Below are 17,161 nucleotides of genomic sequence, written 5' to 3'. Positions count from 1 at the left end.
CCTAATAAAACATAGAGTGGGGTGATGGCGTCCTTTAAAGAGGAAGTAAACCCTGATGAGTTTACTTCCTCTTTCATTCCCTGCAAAGGCAAAGCATAATGGACTACTATGCATCGCATAGTAGTCCATTATGTGTCACTTACCTGACAATGGAGCCAGCGAAGTCACCGCTGTCCCCTGTAGTCCGCCGCATCCATCTTCTCGGTGGGTCTCGCAGCTCCGACGCTGTCATTCGGCGAAGCCGCGATGACCAGGGTTGCCACCTGTCCAGGATTCACCCGGACAGTTCGGGTTTTGACTCACGTGTCCGGGTTTCAGGCTGTCTGAAACCCGGACACATTATTCATTCCAGACTATGACTTCCCAGCAGGTCAGGGTGAGTACACTAAGGTAAATCAGGGTTCTCAGAGCACCCCTTACATCAGAGTGCCCCTTTACACCAGAGGCCATAGTGTTTCCCCTTACATCAGGGTCCTCCCTTACATCAGAGTCTGCAGAGTCCCCCCTTACAGCAAGTTCAGATGTAAAAGGGGGAGATCTGCTAGTTCAGATGTAAAGGGGGACTCTGGACTCTGATGTAGAAGGGGCTATAAGAACCCTTATTAAAGAGGAATGCAGGGAACTCTGATGTAATTGGGACTCTGGTTAACAGGGACACCCTTACATCAGAATCCTCTCTGTGCATCAGACTTCTCAGTGTTCCCCCCTAAATCAAGGTTCCCAGAGCATCCCTTATGTCAGAGTTCTCCCTTACATCAGAGTCTGCAGAGTCCCCCCTTACAGTGTAAGAGAACTCTGCCAGTTCAGATGTAAGAGGAAACTCTGCGAGTTTAGATGTAAAAAGGGAACTCTGTGGACTCTGATGTAAAGGGGCACTCTGCAGATTTTGAAGTAAAAGTGGAACTCTGTGGATTCAGATATAAAAGTGGAACTCTGTGGACTCTTTAATTGCAGAATATATGTATAGTTTATACTATTAAAAGAATTGCTGTGCGCCGCTAAAGTGTTCAGGTTTTACTTGAAGAAAAGGTGGCAACCATAGCGATGACGTCACTCCCGTGCATGTGCACGGGAGCTGAGATGCGCGACATTGCGCGGCATCTTCGTTATCGAGGATGCCACGCTCAGTGCGCCGTAGACAGCGGTGCCCGTCTTCGGGCAAATATCTCCTAAACCGTATAGGTTTAGGAGATATTTCTTGGACCTACAGGTAAGCCTTAATCTAGGCTTACCTGTAGGTCAAAGTGGTTTGTAAGGTTTTACAACCACTTTAAAGTGGGAGTAAACCCAGTTTCAAAAAACAGTTACATTCCCGGCATGCCGGAAATGCTAGCTTTCACATTGGTTGTGCTCTCAACCAAACTTTCAAACCATCCAATGGCTGGTGTCATAACTGATCACATCTGCGGCATTATGGAAGTTGAAGAATCATTAGAGGCCAAGATGGCAGCTTCCTTGACTGAAAACGATAGGAGGGTTTACTTCCACTTTAAAGTGCAGTCTTCCCAGTTTGGGGGCTTCAGCAATCTGCACACCGGTAGGTGGATCTTTGGATCTCTTACCCAGGTCTGCATTAAGCCCAAACTGGTCGAATCAGCAGAACTCCAGATCTACTAACCGTTTTAACCTGCACAAAGCAACCCGTTTTACTAAATGTGGCGCGTAATAGCCTAAAAGTCATGGAGGACCTCTACAGGTAGTGTAGCTCACCTCACCCTATTTTTAGGCTATGTTCAATCAACCTTGGCATTTAGAGCATGTTTGGCTTCCATTTTAAAGAGCTAGTCACCATTTAACAAGTGTTTGATAAACCTGTCCAAACACCTAATAAAATACAGTACTTATTTAACCCTTTATTCGCCAGGATATTTGTGGGCACAGAAAGTAAGATTTTGTTTGTCTCTCAGTGTTGTTATTGTGTTGGGAACCTGTTGACTTGAGTTGGGTATTTGTCAGGGCCTGGACCTCAGACCTCTGCTGTGCCTGAAATGAATGATTCTCACTAAGCCACCTAAAATGCTGGAAAGCACCCTGGATAATTCCTTGAATGATCCTGCCTTGAACCTTGTTTCTCTTGAACTTTGAACCATCTGCTCCTCACATGAACTTCCTGATTTGAGCCACATCTCTGCACTTCCTGTTTGTCAATTTTTTGTGCTCTCCAGCCAATATCTTGCTCGTCACTCCTGCTGCTGTCTGCATGTTCGCTACCACTCATCACTGACCTCATCACCGACCATAGGAACCAACCTTTGGCTTGTTCCTATGCTTCTGCTTGATCCCAACCTGCAACCACTTGTTACTGACCTTTGGCTTGTTTACTGACTACACTTCTACTTGATCCCTACCTTCTATATCTGCTACTGTACCCCAGCTTGGTCACCTCATGGTGGGGCAATCCTGAGGACTGTGACCTGGTACTAACATGCAGCAAAACCCATTCCCACTATCAGGAGCTCTGGTGAACACCAGTTAGAGCTTAGACCCAGCACCTCGGGTAAGCTTGTGTCATACACCAGGGTGACCTGCTTGTATACCTATCCTGCTGGTCGGGGGAACTTCTCTACTGCTATAGCTAATGGTCTCCGAGACTGACTCCAGCCTGTGGCAGTTCTGTTGTTGCCTGGCTTCAATTAATAGAGCAATGGATGTCCAAAGGCTAAATCTGTGAACCCTGGGAACATTTTCTCCCTGAAATGAACCTTTTAGTGAGGCATGTTGGGTACCATTGGCATCCATGTAAATAGTATATTCAAAACGTAAAAAATTGGCATGCTGGTGCCACCTATGCAAGCCCTTTAGCATTGAAAGGGTTCCCCCCAATAACGGTGCCTGATGCTAACAGTTACCAGGCTCTTCAACAACCCCCGATGACCAGGAAAGGGGACTGACTGGAAAGAGGGAAACTTATGTGCCAAGGTCTCCCCTTACCTGGTGAACTGAATGGATTTCTTCTGGCCCCCGAACCAGTTCCTATATGTATAAAATTTACAAATATCTACTTTCTGGGTTCCAGAGGCACCCAAATGTGTCTCACGATTGCTCTCTTCCAGTGACAGCACTACAAGTGAAGGAGCACAGGTCCATCCTCCATACTTCTACACTTCCTGGTTTCAGCACCATGGAGAGGCCCACTGGCCTAAAATCTGTTTTGCCACCTCGTTGTACTTGTTCCTACCATTCATACCCAGTAACTGGGCAGTCTACCTGAAACCCATATATCAGCTATAGGTGGAATGTAGTAGGTCTGTTACTCACCTGCTCAGCTTGGGAACTCCAACAATGGATACTGTTTCTGTTCTTGTCCCACCTACCTGGTTCAATTTTCTATTCAATTGTTAGGGGAGGATGCAAAAGATGGAAGAGCTTGCAATCTATTAGGGTATAAGGAAGAATAAAGAATGTGGAAGAGCTTACAATCTATTAGGGTATATAGAAAGGATACAGATGGTAGAATAGCTTACTATCTACAGTATTAGGGTATAAGGGATGATACAGAAGGCGGAAGAGCTTACAATCTATTATAGTATAAGAGAGGATACAGGAAGTGGAAGGGCTTACAATCCATTAGGATATATGGGAGAATAAAGAGGGTGAAAGAGCTTACAATCTCTTAGGTTATAAGGGAGGATACAGAAGGTGGAAGAGCTTACAATCTCTTAGGTTATAAGGGAGGATACAGAAGGTGCAAGAGCTTACAATCTATTAGGGTACAAAGGAGAATACAGAGGATAGAAGAGCTTACAATCTATTAGGGTATAAGGGAGGCTACAGAAGGTAGAAGAGCTTACAATCTAATAGGGTATAAGGGAGGACACAGAAGGTGGAAGAGCTTACAATCTATTAGGGTACAAAGGAGAATACAGAGGATAGAAGAGCTTACAATCTATTAGGGTATAAGGGAGGTGTAAGGGATCTTCCCGGGGTAGGGTGTGTTTGGACACAGTTCACAGCAGACTTGGACTTTATAAAGCAGACCTTGGCGTTTATTCGTGGTACAAACAGTCCAACGAACAAAATATACAGCAACACCGTGCTTCTTGTGTATAACAGGAACAAAATAATAACAAAACAAACAACCTAGCCCGGCTGGGCGCTTACTAAACAGGTTCTTCTCACCTATCTGACACTTATAAACACAGCGTCTTTCGCCTGGATATCGCAGGGTGGATTTGAGCTCCAGCAGTGGCTGTGCTTGCAGCTTCCTCAAACACACAGACTGTTCGTTTCCCTGGCTGAGAGCGATCACCTGCAGGCCCGCAGAGCCTTTACCTTCCCAGGCTAATTAGGATCAAAGCTCACCTGATCCCAAACCCAGAACTGGAACAAGGGATGGGGGGTGTGGAATGACAGGCCCCTCTACCAAACCTACCTGCCATTCCATATAAACCCAGGCCCGGCAAGATTAAATAACAACTCAGCAGCATATTGCTGCTGAGAAACTGATCCATCCTGGATTTACCATCTCACACTCTGTCGCAACCTAGGTGAGATGTACACCCCCTCAACCACTTCTCCAGTGACATGTCTACATATCCCCCCCCTCTTTTTCAGACCGGAGGGCTGAGCCTTTTGTCCCCACAGACAACTCACCCTCGACAATGCGTCAGCATTTGCCTGTAATTTCCCTGGCCTGTGTTCCACAGTGAAATTAAAGTTTTGTAAGGACAGAAACCATCTAGTCACTCTTGCATTTCTCTCCTTGTTTAACTTCATCCATGTTAGGGGGGCATGGTCTGTCACCAACTTGAATTTCCTGCCTAGCAAGTAATACTTTAAAGATTCTAGGGCCCACTTCACTGCCAAACATTCTCGCTCCACAATGGCATAATTTTTTTCGGCCGGGGTTAGTTTTCTACTCAAGTACGTCACCGGATGCTCCTCACCATTCACTACTTGTGAGAGTACTGCACCTAAGCCTGTATTAGAGGCATCTGTCTGGACCAGAAATTCTCGCCTGAAATTGGGGGTAACTAAGACAGGTGGTTGGCACAAGGCAGACTTAAGGCTTTGGAAAGCCTTCTCGGCCTCTGGGGTCCACGTGACCATTGCTGTCTTTCCGCCCTTTGTCAAGTCAGTTAGAGGAGCAGCAACTGAGGCAAAGTTCGGCACAAATCTACGGTAATAACCGGTAATACCCAGGAAAGCTCTAACCTGTTTCCTTGTCAGGGGTCTAGGCCAATTCTGTATTGCCTCAATTTTATTTAGCTGTGGCTTAATCAATCCTCTCCCAACAATGTAGCCCAGATATTTGGCCTCTTCTAGGGCTAGAGCACACTTCTCGGCATTTATGGTCAACCCTGCATCACTTATGGTATCCAACACGGCCTGTACCTTACAGAGGTGACTTTCCCAATCAGGGCTAAAAATGACCACATCATCGAGGTAGGCGGCTGAGTAATCCCGATGTGGTCGCAGAATCAAGTCCATCAACCTCTGGAAAGTTGCAGGCGCTCCATGTAACCCGAATGGCATCACTACATACTGGAATAGCCCATCAGGGGTGGAGAATGCAGTTTTCTTTTTAGCCTCGCCAGAAAGTGGAATCTGCCAGTAGCCCTTTGTGAGATCGAGGGTGGTTATGTACCTGGCGTTACCTAACTTCTCAATCAACTCATCTACCCTGGGCATAGGATAAGCATCGAACTTGGAGATCTCATTCAACTTTCTGAAATCGTTACAGAACCTCCAAGTTCCATTGGGCTTCGGGATTAGCACAATCGGGCTGGACCATTCACTCTGTGACACCTCAATTACCCCCAGATCAAGCATACGTTTTACCTCGGCAGATACGGCTTTCCTACGTGCCTCCGGTATCCTATAGGGCTTTAGGTTTACTCTGCTTCTAGGCTCAGTTTCAATGTGATGATGGATGAGGTGGGTACGCCCTGGGAGGTCAGAGAACTTGTTTTTGTTTTTCTGTAAAAATTCCAGAGCCTCCTGTTTCTGTGACACTGATAGAGCATCACCTACCTTGACTGGAGGGATTGGTGGTGACAAATTATTAACAGTATTTGTCGCCACCAAGGATTCCCTGTCTTTCCAGGGCTTGATCAAGTTTATGTGATAAACTTGGAAAGGCTTCCTTCTACCTGGTTGGTGCACCTTGTAGTTCACCTCACTGATCTTTTCAACAATTTCATAAGGACCTTGCCACTTCGCTAAGAATTTACTCTCAACAGTGGGGACTAGTATAAGGACCCTATCGCCTGGGTTGAATGTCCTGATTCTTGCGGACCGGTTGTAAATTCTACTTTGGGCCTCTTGAGCTCTCTGGAGGTGTTCCCTTACCAGGGGCATTACAGTGGCTATACGGTCCTGCATTTGTGCTACATGCTCAATAACACTCTTGTATGGGGTGGACTCACTCTCCCATGTCTCTTTTGCAATGTCCAGTAGACCCCTAGGGTGACGACCATAGACCAACTCGAATGGTGAGAACCCTGTGGATGCTTGGGGCACCTCCCTAATAGCAAACATGAGGTAGGGCAATAAATGATCCCAGTCACGACCATCTTTTCCCACCACTTTCTTCAACATATGTTTCAAAGTTTTATTAAATCTCTCCACCAATCCGTCTGTCTGGGGGTGGTATACAGAGGTACGGATGTGTGAGACTTTAAATAGTTTGCATAATTCCTTCATCAGTTTTGACATAAATGGCGTACCTTGGTCAGTTAGGATTTCTTTGGGGATCCCAGTCCTAGAGAACATATAAAACAACTCACGTGCAATTGTTTTAGATGCAGTGTTTCTTAAGGGTACAGCCTCAGGATAGCGGGTCGCATAATCTATGACTACCAAAATATACTGGTGTCCTCTAGCTGACTTTACCACGGGACCCACTAAATCCATGGCAATACGCTCAAAAGGCACCTCTATAATAGGGAGCGAAACCAAAGGACTGCGAAAATGTGACACTGGGGCACTAACCTGACATGTGGGGCACGACTCGCAGTATTTTTTAATGTCATCATATATCGCCGGCCAAAAAAACCTCTGGAGAACCCTCTCTCGCGTTTTGTCAGTCCCCAAGTGTCCCCCAAGAACATGGTTATGTGCCATGTCAAGCACCTGACGCCGGTACGGCTTAGGTACCAGAAGCTGTTCCACAATCTCATCCTTAACCTTATTAACCCTATAGAAAAGATCATTAGTCACTGAAAAATGTGGAAATCTTTTTTCAGCATCTGGTTCCTGAGGTACCCCATTCATAACAGCAACCTGCTCTCTCGCATTTTTGAGAGTGGGGTCCTGTAATTGTGCAGCGCCAAAATTATCCCTAGACACCTCTAAGTCTAGTATATTTTGCTCAGTGGGAGGAGCCTCCTCCTCCCCAGCCAGGACCTGCAAAGGAGAACAATCATTTTCATCCTGCACACTTCTATCATTCACAGGGGACAAAGCAACCCCCTTAGAGGTATCCCCACTCCTTTTGGGGATTTTTCTTTTTTCCCAGAGAGCCCAGAATAATGGAAAATCGCGCCCCAATATTACATTATGCATGAGGTTTTTTACCACACCCACTTCATATTGTACGGTGCCTTGTTCAGTCCCGACTTTAGCCAGCACTATAGGGTACACTTTGGTATCACCATGTATGCACACAACACTCATATGCTTTTTAGACTCTAAGTCCCCAGCCACCAGGCTAGCATGCACCAAGGTTACAAGGCTTCCCGAGTCCATTAACGCCTCAACGGGAAGGTCATTGATGGTAATATTGCAGATTTGCGGTTCAGTCTCTAGTCCAGGAACTGCAGCACAAGATGGTTCCGCAAACAGCGACTGACGCCGGCTAGCGTCACACTCCATGGGTTCAGTGGTAAGAGGGCAATGGGCAGACACGTGTCCCGCCTCATGGCATCTCCAACACTGGATAGGGCCTGGTCTCTTTGGCAAGGAGTCCTTTTCAGAGCCCCTTAGCCACCCGGGACCATCACCAGTCTTTTGTCCCTGAGACACCACTTGAGCCCTTTTCCCTCCATCAGCACCCCTCCACACTCCCCCAATAGATGGAAGTCTCTTACCAGCTGACGGCACAGATCTGGCGCTCCGGGGAGGTGAAGATGCTGCAGGAACATCACGGAGGTAGTCCTCAGTCGCCTGGAACCTCTCCACAAGGTTGACAAGTTCGTTTGCATTCTTAGGATCACCTTGTCCCACCCAGCGTTGCAGGTCAGTAGGAAGCGCTCGGAGGTAGCGATCCATCACGACCTTCTCTAGGATTTGTGCAGGAGTAGAAGTGTCTGGCTCCAACCACTTTCTTGCCAAATGGATTAGGTCATACATCTGGGACCTCGCTGATTTGTCCAGACTGTAGCTCCAGTTGCGTACCCTCCGGGCACGGACTGCAGTAGTAACTCCTAGTCGGGCAAGTATCTCCTCTTTTAGCCGAGTATAGTCCTTAACCTCTTGCTCACTGAGGTCATAGTAGGCCTTTTGAGGTTCACCTGTTAAATAGGGCGCAATTACCTCTGCCCACTCAGCGGCTGGTAACTTCTCTCGCTCAGCCACGCGCTCAAATACTGTTAGATAGGCCTCAACATCGTCCTCAGCAGTCATCTTTTGCAGCGCTTTCTGCACAGTCCTTCTCCCAAAAAAAATCTCTGGAGCGGCTCCCATCACTGTGGGTGGATTAGCAACCACAGGCGCCTCTCGATTTACTATCAGGTGCTCGATAAGTTGTTGTTGGCTTTGGCGCAAAGCTTGCAACTCTTCCTTATGCATCTGCTGTTGTGCAGCCATGGACTGTTCATGTCGTCTATTGGCCTCTGTCTGCGCCTGCTGTTGTTGCAAACTCACTTGCATAAACTGCTTCAGCATCTCCTCCATGTTGCTGGACTGTTCTTGGAGTGTAGTTGCAGCTTTCACCCAGGACATCAGCAGCTGTAGCCAAGTCTGTCCACACCGTTGCCCCTAGCAACCGTGTTGCCCGCTACCTCCACCAATTGTAAGGGATCTTCCCGGGGTAGGGTGTGTTTGGACACAGTTCACAGCAGACTTGGACTTTATAAAGCAGACCTTGGCGTTTATTCGTGGTACAAACAGTCCAACAAACAAAATATACAGCAACACCGTGCTTCTTGTGTATAACAGGAACAAAATAATAACAAAACAAACAACCTAGCCCGGCTGGGCGCTTACTAAACAGGTTCTTCTCACCTATCTGACACTTATAAACACAGCGTCTTTCGCCTGGATATCGCAGGGTGGGTTTTAGCTCCAGCAGTGGCTGTGCTTGCAGCTTCCTCAAACACACAGACTGTTCGTTTCCCTGGCTGAGAGCAATCACCTGCAGGCCCGCAGAGCCTTTACCTTCCCAGGCTAATTAGGATCAAAGCTCACCTGATCCAAAACCCAGAACTGGAACAAGGGATGGGGGGTGTGGAATGACAGGTCCCTCTACCAAACCTACCTGCCATTCCATATAAACCCAGGCCCGGCAAGATTAAATAACAACTCAGCAGCATATTGCTGCTGAGAAACTGATCCATCCTGGACTTACCATCTCACACTGTGTAGCAACCTAGGTGAGATGTACACCCCCTCAACCACTTCTCCAGTGACATGTCTACAGAGGATACAGAAGGTAGAAGAGCTTACAATCTAATAGGGTATAAGGGAGGATACAGGAGGTGGAAGAGCTTACAATCTATTAGAGTAGAAGGGAGGATAGAGAAGGTGGAAGAGCTTACAATCTATTAGGGTATAAGGGAGGATACAGAAGGTTTAAGAGCTTACAATCTAATAGGGTATAAGGGAGGATACAGGAGGTGGAAGCGCTTACAATCTATTAAAGTATAAGGGCTCTAATAGGCTTCAAAAAAGGTGAACTGCGAGCGCAAAGCTTGGCGCTCGCAGTCCACCCAGATGTGTTTGAAAAGCAACTCCACCAGAGGTGTTAGAAAAACCTCTCCACCAGTCAGGAAACATGGTCTAATACCCATCACCTGATTGGCTGAAGGCACAGGTGTCCCTATTGGAAGCCTAGAAGAACGAGAAGAGACACATGGAGGACACATCCTACACAGCTCGCCGCCATCACCCACTGCCTGACCCGCCACCAAGATAGGGTAAGTGCCAGGCAGACAGTGGGCGGACAGGGGGCACAGTGGTGGCATTTGTTGGGCACAATTGGCTGCATATGATGGGCACAATTGGCTGCATATGATGGGCACAAGTGGCGGCATTTGATGGGCACAAGTGGCTACATATGATGGACACAAGTGGCTACATATGATGGACACAAGTGGCTGCATATGTTGGACACAAGTGGCTGCATTTGATGGGCACAAGTGACTGCATATGATGGACACAAGTGGCTGCATTTGATGGGCACAAGTGACTGCATATGATGGGCACAAGTGGCGGCATTTGTTGGGCACAAGTGGCTACATATGATGGGCACAGTGGCTGCTAGACATGTGCATTCGTTTTCGTCTGAATGCATTTTTGTTCGAATTTTACATATTTTCATTATCGTTTTGACTAACGATAACAAAAGCGCAGAATCCGAAAAACGAAAGATCCGACATAAATAAATGCTTTTGTTTTTGTTGTGACAACAGTTCGATATAGAATAGAAGATTCGTCGTGACTCTGACAATAACAATCTGTGCCTATTGAACTTGTATCATTAACAGTCCATTCACACAGGGGCAACACGACTCCCAGCACGACTTTGGGAGGCAACTTGGACACGACTTGAGTGTGAATCACAGCACGACTTGGGGCGACTTACAACACTACTTTAAGTCGCCCACAGGCCAGGTGACTTTAATTTTAAAAAAAAGACATGGGTTCCCCTTCAAGAGCATACCAGGCCCTTCAGGTCTGGCGTTGATTTTAAGGAGAACCCTGCACCAAAAAAAAATGGTGTGGGGGTCCCCCTCAAAATCCATACCAGACCCTTCAGGTCTGTCATGGATTTTAAGGGGAGCCCCACGCCTCAAAAAAAATGGTGTGGGGTCCCCCTTAAAATCCATACCAGACCCTTATCTGAGCACGCAACCTGGCAGGCCGCAGGAAAAGAGGGGGAATGCGAGAGCGCCCCCCCTCCTGAACCGTACCAGGCCACATGCCCTCAACATTGGGAGGATGCTTTGCGTCCAAAGCCCCTTGTCCCCATGTTGATGAGGACAAGGGTCTCATCCCCACAACCCTGGCCGGTGGTTGTGGGGGTCTGAAGGTGGGGGGGCTTATCGGAATCTGGAAGCCCCCTTTAACAAGGGGACCCCCAGATCCCGGCCCCCCCCATGTGAAATGGTAAGGGGGTACAGACGTACCCCTACCATTTCACCAAAAAAGTGACAAAAGTGTTAAAAAAGACAGGAGACGGTCTTTGACAAGTCCTTTATTAAAGTCTTCTTTCATCTTCTTTCTTCTGATCTTCTTCCTTCTTCCTTTCTTCATCCTTCAGTTTCTTCCTCCATCTTCTTCTTCCTCCATCTTTTTCTTCCTCCGATCCGCTTCTTCTCGCTCCGGTGTTCTTGTCCGGCATCTTCTTTCACGGCATCTCTTCTTCATTCTCGGGCCGCTCCGTGCAATGGGAGGCTCCCACTGTGTGATGCTTCTCTTCTTCTGACAATTCTTATATAAGGGAGGGTGGGGCCACCGCCCTCTGTTATATAAGAACTGTCAGAAGAAGAGAAGCGTCACACAGCGGGAGCCTCCCATTGCGCCGGCCAGCCCAAGAACCAAGAAGAGACGCCGTGAAGGAAGATGCCGGACGAGAACACCGGAGCAAGAAGAAGCGGATCGGAGGAAGAAAAAGATGGAGGAAGAAGAAGATGGAGGAAGAAGAAGATGGAGGAAGAAACCGAAGGATGAAGAAAGGAAGAAGGAAGAAGACCAGAAGAAAGAAGATGAAAGAAGACTTTAATAAAAGACTTGTCAAAAACTGTCTCTTGTAATTTTTAACACTTTTGTCACTTTTTTGGTGAAATGGTAGGGGTGCCCCGTTACCATTTCACACGCAGGCCCCCACAACCACCGGCCAGGGTTGTGGGGATGAGGCCCTTGTCCTCATCAACATGGGGACAAGGTGCTTTGGGGGGGGACGGCATCTGGCCTGGTACGGTTCAGGAGGGAGGGGGACGCTCTCTCATCCCCCCTCTTTTCCTGGCGGCCTGCCAGGTTGCACTCTCGGATAAGGGATTGTACGGATATTAAGCTGAACCCCGTACCCATATTAAAAAAAGGAAAGACCTTTGGCCCCCAGGCCCTATATACTCAGAACAGCAGTATATAGGCGGTGCAAACAAGACAGGGACTGTGTAGGTTTGTTGTGTTAAGTAGAATCTGTGTGTAATTTTGAACTGGTACATTTTTAAAGTGTAGCTCCAGTCAAAAAATCTATTTTTAAGCTTTTTGGAAAACATAGGGAAGGGTTATCACCCCTGTATAATTTGTTTTGCCGTCCGTCTTTTTTCATCTCACTTCCTGTTGTCTCCTTCCATTTGCAAGTAGGAGACGTTTGTAAGTTGGATGTTTGAAAGTAGGGGCCAGCCCTATTTGCTCTGCAGAAATGGCGGAACAAGGTGTTGGTGTTGCCACAAGTGACTCTTGGTGGGCGCTGGAGCGCCCTGCTGTGAACGATTATATCAAGAATTATAATTACATGCCATTGTTGAACAATGGTAGAAAAATTTACCATTGGTTGTTGTGGTGCTGGTGCTGGTGCCACAACACTATAAGTCCTCACAGTTACTCTGGGTGGGCACAGGAACGGGCCCTGCTGTGAAATATTATATCAAGAATTGTAATTACATGCCCCTGTTAAACAGGGGCTGAAAAATTGGGCCTTAGGCACTGGTGCTGGTGCCACGACACTGCAACCTCTCCCATATACTCTAGTTGTAGTGCAGGAATGAGCTCTGCTGCAAAGCATTGCATCAAAAATTGTAAATAAACGCCCCTGTTAAACAGGGGCAGAAAAATTGGGCCTTAGACACTGGTGCTGGTGCCACGACACTGCAACCTCTCCCATATACTCTAGTTGTGGTGCAGGAATGAGCCCTGCTGCAAAGCATTGCATCAAAAATTGTAATTAAACGCCCCTGTTAAACAGGGGCAGAAAAATTGGGCTGGTGGCATCACACAGAACCAAAAATGTTCTTCCAACATATCAGCGGAGGAGGAAGAGGATAGACAATCAACAGAACAGGACAGTCACTCAGCATCAGCATAGGCAGTCTTGAAGGGATGTGAAATTTAAAAAACAAATTATTTCGGTTACATCAGCTTCAGGTGCTTGGTAGCTGTGGGTGATCCAAGACTGATTCATCTTGATGAAGGTCAGTCGATCAACTGAGTCGGTGGACAAAGCCACCAGCAGCACTGTAGGTGTGTTCCGAAAGAACGCTGGATGCAGGACAGGCCAGTAGCTCAATTGCATACTGTGCAAGCTCTGGCCAGTGATCCATCCTCAAGACCCAGTAAGCCAGAGGATTTTCGGTGGGAAAGGTGTCCAAGTCTGACCTTGACCCTAGGTATTCCTGCACCATGTAAATCAGACGCTGGCGATGGTTGCTGGAACCGATCATACCTTGGGGCTGTGGACTAAAAAATTGTCTGAACGCATCGGTCAGGCGGCCACCTTCTCCACCGCTCCTTCTGACCGATGCCTCAGCAACACGTTGTCCAGGACGAAGAGTTTGTAACCTCCCAGTCTCTGGGAACGCGTTGCACAGAGCTTTCTGCAAGGCCTCCCGGAGATGTCTCATCCTCTGCTCCCTCTGCAACGGCAAGATAAGGTCGGCAACCTTACCCTTGTACCGTGGATCAAGGAGAGTGGCCAGCCAGTAATGGTCCCTCTCCTTGATCCGAAGAATACGAGGATCCTTCCGCAGGCTTTGCAGGATCAGGGAGGCCATGCAGCGTAGGTTAGCTGAGGCATTCGGTCCGGAGTCCTCTGGGTCACTAAGGACAACATGATCCGCAGCTACCTCCTCCCAGCCACGTACAAGTCCACGGGTTTCTTGGGACTGCTGCTGAGTGCCAGCCTCCACCTCCATGCTGACACAATCATCCTCCTCCTCCTCCTCCTCGTCTTCTTCCTGTGTGATGGGTGGGACAGCAGGAACACTGTCTGGATAAAGGCAGCCTTGAGAGGCAAGGAAGTCCTCCTCTTCCTGCCTCTGTTCTGCCTCAAGTGCCCTGTCCATTATTCCACACAGCGTATGCTCCAACAGGTGGACAAGAGGTACAGTGTCACTGATGCATGCACTGTCACTGCTCACCATCCTTGTGGCCTCCTCAAACGGTGACAGGACAGTGCATGCATCCCTGATCATGCCCCACTGGCATTGTGAGAAAAAACCGAGCTCCCCTGACCCTGTCCTGGTGCCGTAGTCGCACAGGTACTCATTGATGGCCCTCTGCTGTGTGTGCAGCCGCTGCAGCATGGCCAACGTTGAGTTCCACCTGGTGGGCATGTCACATATAAGGCGGTTCTTGGGCAGGTTCAACTCCTTTTGGAGCTCAGCCAGCCGAGCACAGGCATTAAATGATCGGCGGAAATGCACACAGACTTTCCTGGCCTGCTTCAGGACATCCTGTAAGCCCGGGTACCTGCCCAAGAACCGCTGCACCACCAGGTTAAGGACGTGAGCCACACAGGGCACATGTGTCAGTTGTCCCTGTCGGAGGGCGGAGAGGAGGTTGGTGCCATTGTCGCAAACTACCATTCCTGGCTTGAGCAGGCGTGGCGTCAACCACCTCTTGGCCTGCCCCTGCAGAGCTGACAAAATATCTGCCCCGGTGTGGCTCCTGTCCCCCAAACAAACCAGCGCAAGCACGGCATGGCATTGTTTTGCCTGCGTACTTGCGTAGCCCCTAGAACGCCTACGGAGCACCGTTGGTTCTGAGGACAGAGCACTGGAAGAGGCCATGGAGGAAGAAGAAAAGGAGGGGGTGGAGGAGAGAGGTGTGTCACAACCAGTAGTAGCATTTTGAAACGTGGTGGCGGAACAACCTCCAACACTACCGCACCTTGTCCTGCATCCTTCCCAGCTGGCAGAGTGACCCAATGGGCCGTGAAAGACATGTAACGTCCCTGTCCATGCCTGCTGGACCATGAGTCAGCTGTAATATGCACCTTACCACTGACCGCCCTGTCCAGCGAGGCAAGGACATTGCCTTCCACATGCCGGTAGAGAGCCGGAATCGCCTTCCGTGAGAAAAAGTGGCGTTTGGGGACCTGCCACTGAGGAACCGCACATTGTACAAACTCACGGAAGGGGGCTGAGTCTACCAATTGAAAAGGCAGCAGTTGAAGTGCTAGCAATTTAGCCAAGCTAGCATTCAACCGCTGGGCATGTGGATGGCTGGGAGTGAACTTCTTTCGACGGTACAGCAGCTGGGGCAGGGACATTTGCCTGCTATAATCGAACTTGGGTGTACTGCTAGCAGAGTGCCCGGAAGCACTTGGCTGTGACACACCTAATTCTACACCTTCATTCCTCTCAGAGCAGGTTTCAGAGAGGACTGAAGGTCTAGTGGGGTTGGAGATCCCAGCTGATGAGGAGCAAGGAGAGGTCCGCTTTGTTCTTTGGTGTGGGTCTTTGAGGTACGCTTGCCAATGAGCTGCATGGCAGGTCAACATATGTCTGGTCAAGCATGTGGTGCCCAAGTGGCTGATGTTTTGGCCACACGAGATACGCTTGAGACATATGTTGCAAATAGCAGCGGTGCGATCTGATGCACTCGTCTCAAAAAAGGCCCACACCAAAGAACTTTTAGAATAACGCGCAGAGGCAGCGCCCTGCACAGGCGGAGCTCTGCGGTGTGATTCAGTCGGTGTGCTGCCCCTAAGCTGGCCCTCGGAGGGCATCCTGCCTCGTTGGACATGTGCCTCCTCCTCCTCCTCTCTTCTACCAGGCACCCACGTGGAGTCAGTGCCCTCATCATCCCTTCCCTCTTCATCGCTGGAGCAAACCTGGCAGTATGCTGCAGCTTGTGGAACATGACTGCCAGATTGCTGTCCTTCTTGAGCATCCCCTCTCTCTGCGCTCACGCTACTGCCTTCCTCTAGCTGAGTATCATCATCAGAGCCTACAAAACACTGGGCATCCTCCTGGAGCATGTACCCAACACTGTGCTCAAAGAGTTCAGGAGATTCCTCAGGAGGACATGGTGGGTCTAGGGAAGGAGTCAATGATGATGACATTGTGACGAGGGAAGACGATGCATTGGCAGCTGCTTTGCTACTATCCTGAGCCTGGGTGAGAGAGGATGAGGAGGATGAAGAGGGCTTGGTCATCCACTCTACCAAGTCTTCAGCATGATGCGGCTCAACACGTCCAGCTGCCGAAAAGAAGGACAAGCGTCCCATGGCCACGTGCTGATGATGACGATGCACCGTGTCCACGACCAGCACTGTTGTCTCTAGACACAGAGCCTGCTTGCCCTCTTTTATCGGCTTGCGGCTGTCTGCCTCTCCTTGTTGGCCTTCCAGGCATGGTAATAGCCTGAAGGGAGATGGGAAAACCAGCAATTGGGTAGTGTATATTGTGCTGGAGGCACACAACACCCACTCCTGCAGATGGCAGATGGCTCAATTAGAGAAGAGCTATGTAGGTGGATATAACGGTGTATACTGCGGTCAGGGCACGCAGACAGCACGCACAATCTCCTACAACTGACTGCAAGCTCTATTACAAAAGAGCAAGATAGCTAGCTATATAGGTGGATATAACGGTGTATTCTGCGGTCAGGGCACGCAGACAACACCCACAATCTCCTACAACTGACTGCAAGCTCTATTACAAAAGAGCAAGATAGCTAGCTATATAGGTGGATATAACGGTGTATGCTGCGGTCAGGGCATGCAGACAGCATGCACAATCTCCTACAACTGACTGCAAGCTCTATTACAAAAGAGCAATATAGCGAGCTATATAGGTGGATATAACGGTGTATACTGCGGTCAGGACACGCAGACAACAGGCACAAACTCCTGCAGATTTCTAACAGCTCAATTACAGAAAAGCAAGAATGCAAAATCGGCCGATCATGAACGGTGTATACTGTGTTGAAGGTACACAGAGAACACCCACTAACTCCTACTGAGTTCGACTCGAAAATGAAGCTCATCCCTAGTGGCATATGATGGGCACAAGTGGTGGCATATGATGGGCATAAGTGTCTGCATTTGATG

The sequence above is a fragment of the Lithobates pipiens genome, unplaced genomic scaffold (assembly GCF_037356315.1).
Source record: "Lithobates pipiens isolate NorthernLeopardFrog02 unplaced genomic scaffold, aLitPip1_a1.2 Scaffold_19, whole genome shotgun sequence".
In the NCBI taxonomy this organism is placed as follows: Eukaryota; Metazoa; Chordata; class Amphibia; order Anura; family Ranidae; genus Lithobates; species Lithobates pipiens.
This window is presented reverse-complemented; position numbering follows the sequence as displayed.